The sequence below is a fragment of the Arachis hypogaea genome, chromosome 14 (assembly GCF_003086295.3).
Source record: "Arachis hypogaea cultivar Tifrunner chromosome 14, arahy.Tifrunner.gnm2.J5K5, whole genome shotgun sequence".
Classification (NCBI taxonomy): Eukaryota; Viridiplantae; Streptophyta; class Magnoliopsida; order Fabales; family Fabaceae; genus Arachis; species Arachis hypogaea.
The window spans coordinates 109,797,876-109,804,692 of NC_092049.1; the positions used below are offsets into that span (position 1 = coordinate 109,797,876).

Genomic DNA, 6,817 nt, shown 5'->3' on the forward strand with positions numbered 1-6,817 from the left:
ACTTCATAGGTTAGCTTTATTAGGTTTCGTTAGTATAGCTTTATTAGCTTCATTATGTCATTGATATTCTCTTTTGTGTTTACAAGATTGTGAGTCATAGATCACTACATAGGTTTTGTTTCATAGGTTTGTCAACTATGCTATAGGAGGTTAGAACAAGTGAGGTAGTTAGTTTTTTTCTATAGATACATGTTAGAGTAGTTGAAGTAGTTAGGTAACCTTGAAAATTGTGCATCTAATATTATTGGTTAAGTACATTGTTTATTAAAATTTATTATTATCATATTCTTAGGTTCTATATTATAGGGTGTCATGATATCTCATAGGATTTGAGGGTAGTTGAGGTAGTTAGTACTTTTTATAGATGTGCAGTTATATTTCTCACATTAGCCTATGTTTGTTTTGGTTATAATCTTTCTCCTTTATCAGATTGAAAAAAGTTTGCATGTGAGTCACAGGGAGTAGGTGATGTACATCTTTTAACTTGTGGTTCACTCTTCTTTCTCATTCTCGTTCAAATATCTTTTTTTCTGTTTTTTTAATGATTTGCATTTTTGAATTCTAGTTTTTCTTTTATTTTTATGTTGAGCTTTTTCATAGGTGTTTAGAATTTGCGCTAGAACTTTTATCTCAATTCATGTCTTTTATTTCTTATTTTTGTGGCATTCAAAAAATTGACTATCAATGACAAAAGCTTCAAAGTTGTGTAATATTAGATACTAGATTCTTTTTTGTTTTTACTTGGTTGTGCTGAATTTGTTTAAAATTTCTTTTGATTAAATTGGTATTAGTTATTAAACCATCCTTCGAAAGCCATGGTTCAAGAATGATTGAATATAGTTTGAGGTTTTCTAAGTTATTCTTTCTTGCTCACCCTAGTGCTTGGCTACTTGAATTTTCAATGTATTAGCTGAAGAAAGGTTTTGCTAACTAATACTAACAATTAACATACAGTTGAAGAAAGAATAGCATAACTTAATTTTTTTTCTCTTTAATAAAGTCATTTAATCTTGTGTATATTTGATACTTTTAATGTAAAATCCGGTTAATTAATGAATAATTAACCCATAAATTAAAATCTATTCTAAAAAATTAGAAAATAAAATTTTATAGTTTAATTGTGATAAAAAATTAAAAGAAAAATTTTGACACTAATTTTTAAAGAATTTTGCCTAAAATTGGGCCGAACCGGACAAATCGAGTCTGTATTAGGCCCAAGGCGCAAACCAATCACCCTTTAATGAAGGCAACAGCCTTTTTTGTTCCCAAAAGAAACACAAACACGCTGAAAGGAAAAGGGAGAGCTTGAAACCCTTGCCCAAATTCAATTCAAATTTCATTTGATCGTAATTTTTGATCCGGAGCTCCGATCGCCGTACCATTTGCGGCCACGCGACCACGGCGTCGAGTTCTACAACGCCCATGACATTTTTTAAGAGGTAAGCCACGTTTTCTGACTTGTTTTCTGATGAGCGGATAATTTATATGCTTTTTGGCATTGTTTTTAGTATGTTTTTAGTAGAATCTAGTTACTTTTAGGGATGTTTTCATTAGTTTTTATGTTAAATTCATATTTCTGGACTTTACTATGAGTTTGTGTGTTTTTCTGTGATTTCAGGTATTTTCTGGCTGAAATTGAGGGACTTGAGCAAAAATCAGATTCAGAGGCTGAAGAAGGACTGCTGATGCTGTTGGATTCTGACCTCCCTGCACTCAAAGTGGATTTTCTGGAGATACAGAACTTAAAATGGTGCGCTTCCAAATGCGTTGGAAAGTAGACATCCAAGGCTTTCCAGCAATATATAAGTCCATACTTTACCTAAGTTTAGACGATGCAAACTGGCGTTCAACGCCAGCTCTCTGCCCAATTCTGGCGTCCAGCGCCAGAAACAAGTTGCAAAGTGGAGTTCAACGCCCAAAATGGCACAAAAGCTGGCGTTCAACTCCAAGAATGAACTCTCCACGTGTAGACTTCAAGCTCAGCCCAAGCACACACCAAGTGGGCCCCGGAAGTGGATTTATGCATCAATTACTTACTTCTGTAAACCCTAGTAACTAGTTTAGTATAAATAGGACTTTTTACTATTGTATTAGATATCTTTGGATTATATTTTGATCTTTTGATCATTTTTAGATCTCTAGACCTCCATGGGAGGCTGGCCACTCGGCCATGCTTACCCTATATTTATTTATGTATTTTCAACGGTAGAGTTTCTACACTCCTTAGATTAAGGTGTGGAGCTCTGCTGTTCCTCAAAGATTAATGCAAAGTACTACTGTTTTTCTATTCAATTCAACTTATTCCGCTTCTAAGATATTCATTCGCACTTCAACCTGAATGTGATGAACGTGACAATCATCATCATTCCCCATGAACGCGTGCCTGACAACCACTTCCGTTCTACCTTCGATTGAATGATTATCTCTTGGATCTCTTAATCAGAATCTTCGTGGTGTAAGCTAGATTGATGGCGGCATTCATGAGAATCTGGAAAGTCTAAACCTTGTCTGTGGTATTCTGAGTAGGATTCTGGGATTGAATGACTGTGACGAGCTTCAAACTCGCGAGTGCTGGGCGTAGTGATAGACACAAAAGGAGGGTGAATCCTATTCCAACATGATCGAGAACCTCAGATGATTAGCCGTGCTGTGACAGAGCATTTGGACCATTTTCACAAGAGGATAGGATGTAGCCATTGACAACGGTGATGCCCTTGCATATAGCCAGCCATGGAAAGGAGTAGGATTGATTGGATGAAGACAGCGGGAAAGCAGAGATTCAGAGGAACGAAAGCATCTCTACACGCTTATCTGAAATTCTCACTAATGAATTACATAAGTGTTTCTATCCTTATTTTCTGTTTAATTAGTATTATTTTCGAAAACTCCATAATCAATTATTATCCGCCTGACTGAGATTTACAAGGTGACCATAGCTTGCTTCATACCAACAATCTCCGTGGGATCGACCCTTACTCACGTAAGGTTTATTACTTGGACGACCCAGTGCACTTGCTGGTTAGTTGTATCGAAGTTGTGACAAATTATGAATTGAGATTAGAGCACCAAGTTTTTGGAGCCATTACCAGAGATCACAATTTCGTGCACCAAGTTTTTGGCACCGTTGCCGGGGATTGTTCGAGTTTGGACAACTGACGGTTCATCTTGTTGCTCAGATTAGGTAATTTTCTTTTTGTTTTGTTTTCAAAAATTTTTCAAAAATCTTTCAAAAAATTTTCTCCTTTGTTTTCGAAAAAAAAAACTTTTTAAAATAAAAATATTTTCAAAAATATATTTTTCTTCAGAATTTTTAAGAATGAATTCTAGAGTTTCATGAAGCATGTTGAAGCATGCTGGCTATAAAACCATGTCTAAATTCTTTTGGACAGAAGTTTTGGCTTAAAATTGAATGAATTACACTCATATTTTTACTAAAGCTTGGCTGGCTATTAAGCCATGCCTAACCCTTTGATTGGAGCTTTAGACTAAAGAGCATAAGATTCCTGGAATTCATATTAAAAATTTTGGAAGCCTTATTTTTTCTTTTTCAAAATGATTTTCGAAAAAAAAATTAAAAGAAAATACAAAAAAATCATAAAATCATAAAAATAAAAAATATTTCATGTTTCTTGTTTGAGTCTTGAGTCAAGTTGAAAGTTTGGTGTCAATTGCATATTCATCTTGCATTTTTTGAAAAATTCATGCATTCATGGTGTTCTTCATGATCTTCAAGTTGTTCTTGGTAAGTCTTCTTGTTTGATCTTAATGTTTTCTTGTTTTGCATCTTTTCTTGTTTTACATGTGCATTTTTGCATCCATAGAGTCTAAACATGAAAGATTTCTAAGTTTGGTGTCTTGCATGTTTTCTTTGCATATAAAAATTTTCAAAAAAATAAGTTCTTGATGTTCATCTTGACATTCAAAGTGTTCTTGGTGTTCATCTTGACATTCATAGTGTTCTTGCATTCATCACATACTTTGATCCAAAATTCTCATGCATTGCATCATTTTGCATGTTTTTCTCTTTCATCATAAAAATTCAAAAATAAAAAAAATATCTTTCCTTTTTTCTCTCTTAAAATTTCGAAAATTAGATTTGACTTTTTCAAAAATTTTTAAAATCTAGTTGTTTTTATGAGTCAAATCAAATTTTCAATTTAAAAATCTTATCTTTTTCAAAAATCAAATCTTTTCCATTTTTCTTAGTTATTTTCGAAAATTCTAAAAATATTTTTCAAAAATATTTTTCTTATTTTTATATCAAATTTTCGAAAATAACAATAACAATTAATGTTTTGATTCAAAAATTTCAAGTTTGTTACTTGCTTGTTAAGAAAGATTCAAACTTTGAGTTCTAGAATCACATCTTGTGATTTCTTGTGAATCAAGTCATTAATTGTGATTTTAAAAATAAAATCTTTTTCAAAACTAATTTCAATCATATCTTTTCAAAAATATCTTCTTATCTTATCTTTTTTTTAAAAATTTGATTTCAAAATATCTTTTCTAACTTCCTATCTTTTTATCTTTTCAAAATTGATTTTCAAATCTGTTTCAACTAACTAACTAACTTTTTGTTTGTTTCTTATCTTTTTTAAAACTACCTAACTAACTCCCTCTCTCTCTAATTTTCGAAAATATCTTCCCCCTTTTTCAAAATTTCTTTTTAATTAACTAATTATTTTAATTTTTGATTTTAATTTTTGAAAACTACTAACCTTTTTCAAAAACTATTTTCGAAAATCACTAACCCTTTTTCAAAATAATTTTCGAAAATTCTTCTCCCTTATCTCCTTCTATTTATTTATTCATCTACTAACACTTCATCTCACCCAAATTCGAACCCCCTCTTCCATCTGTGTTCGAATCTCTTCTTCTTCTTTTCTTCTATTCACACAGGGACCTCTATACTGTGGTAAAAAGGATCCCTATTATTATTATTTTTTTTCTGTCCCTCTTTTTCATATGAGCAGGAGCAAAGACAAGAATATTCTTGTTGAAGCAGATCCAGAACCTGAAAGGACTCTGAAAAAGAAACTAAGAGAAGCTAAAATACAACAATCCAGAGATAACCTTACAGAAATTTTCGAACAGGAAGAGGAGATGGCAGCCGAAAATAATAATAATGCAAGGAGAATGCTTGGTGACTTTATTGCACCTAATTCCAATTTACATGGAAGAAGCATCTCCATTCCTGCCATTGGAGCAAACAACTTTGAGCTGAAACCTCAGCTAGTTTCTCTGATGCAGCAGAACTGCAAGTTTCATGGACTTCCATCTGAAGATCCTTTTCAGTTCTTAACTGAATTCTTGCAGATCTGTGATACTGTTAAGACTAATGGAGTAGATCCTGAAGTCTACAGGCTCATGCTTTTCCCTTTTGCTGTAAGAGACAGAGCTAGAGTGTGGTTGGACTCTCAACCCAAAGACAGCCTGAACTCTTGGGATAAGCTGGTCACGACTTTCTTAGCCAAGTTCTTTCCTCCTCAAAAGCTGAGCAAGCTTAGAGTGGATGTTCAAACCTTCAGACAGAAAGAAGGTGAATCCCTCTATGAAGCTTGGGAAAGATACAAGCAGCTGACCAAAAAGTGTCCTTCTGACATGCTTTCAGAATGGACCATCCTGGATATATTCTATGATGGTTTATCTGAGCTATCAAAGATGTCATTGGATACTTCTGCAGGTGGATCCATTCACCTAAAGAAAATGCCTGCAGAAGCTCAAGAACTCATTGACATGGTTGCTAATAACCAGTTCATGTACACTTCTGAGAGGAATCCTGTGAATAATGGGACGCCTATGAAGAAGGGAGTTCTTGAAATTGATACTCTGAATGCCATATTGGCTCAGAACAAAATACTGACTCAGCAAGTCAATATGATTTCTCAGAATCTGAATGGAATGCAAGCTGCATCCAACAGTACTCAAGAGGCATCTTCTGAAGAAGAAGCTTGTGATCTTGAGAACCCTGCAATAGCAGAGGTGAATTACTTAGGTGAACCTTATGGAAACACCTATAATCCATCATGGAGAAATCATCCAAATCTCTCATGGAAGGATCAACAAAAGCCTCAACAAGGCTTTAATAATGGTGGAAGATACAGGTTTAGCAATAATAAACCTTTTCCATCATCCACTCAGCAACAGACAGAGAACTCTGGACAAAATACCTCTAATTTAGCAAACTTAGTCTCTGATCTGTCCAAGGCCACTGTAAGTTTTATGAATGAAACAAGGTCTTCCATTAGAAATTTGGAAGCACAAGTGGGCCAGCTGAGTAAAAGGATCACTGAAATCCCTCCTAGTACTCTCCCAAGCAATACAGAAGAAAATCCAAAAAGAGAGTGCAAGGCCATTGACATAACCACCATGGCCGAACCTGTAAGGGAAGGAGAGGACGTGAATCCCAAGGAGGAAGACCTCCTGGGACGTCCAGTGATCAATAAGGAGTTTCCCTCTGAGGAACCAAAGGAATCTGAGACTCATCTAGAGACCATAGAGATTCCATTGAACCTCCTTATGCCATTCATGAGCTCTGATGAGTATTCCTCTTCTGAAGAAAATGAGGATGTTACTAAAGAGCAAACTGCCAAGTTTCTTGGTGCAATCATGAAGCTGAATGCCAAATTATTTGGTATTGAGACTTGGGAAGATGAACCTCCCTTGTTCACCAATGAACTAAGTGATCTGGATCAACTGAGATTGCCTCAGAAGAAACAGGATCCTGGAAAGTTCGTAATACCTTGTACCATAGGCAACATGATCTTTAAGGCTCTGTGTGACCTTGGTTCAGGGATAAACCTCATGCCCCTCTCTG

The 6,817-nt window shown here is 34.7% G+C and overlaps 1 non-coding gene across 1 annotated transcript; it reads right to left on the reverse strand.

Moving 5' to 3' along the window:
* Positions 1-5,499: 5,499 nt before the first annotated feature.
* On the reverse strand, positions 5,500-5,607 carry LOC112746071 (small nucleolar RNA R71). Its single transcript, XR_003173971.1, has one exon. It is a non-coding gene; the product is annotated as a small nucleolar RNA R71 (small nucleolar RNA).
* Positions 5,608-6,817: the final 1,210 nt, after the last annotated feature.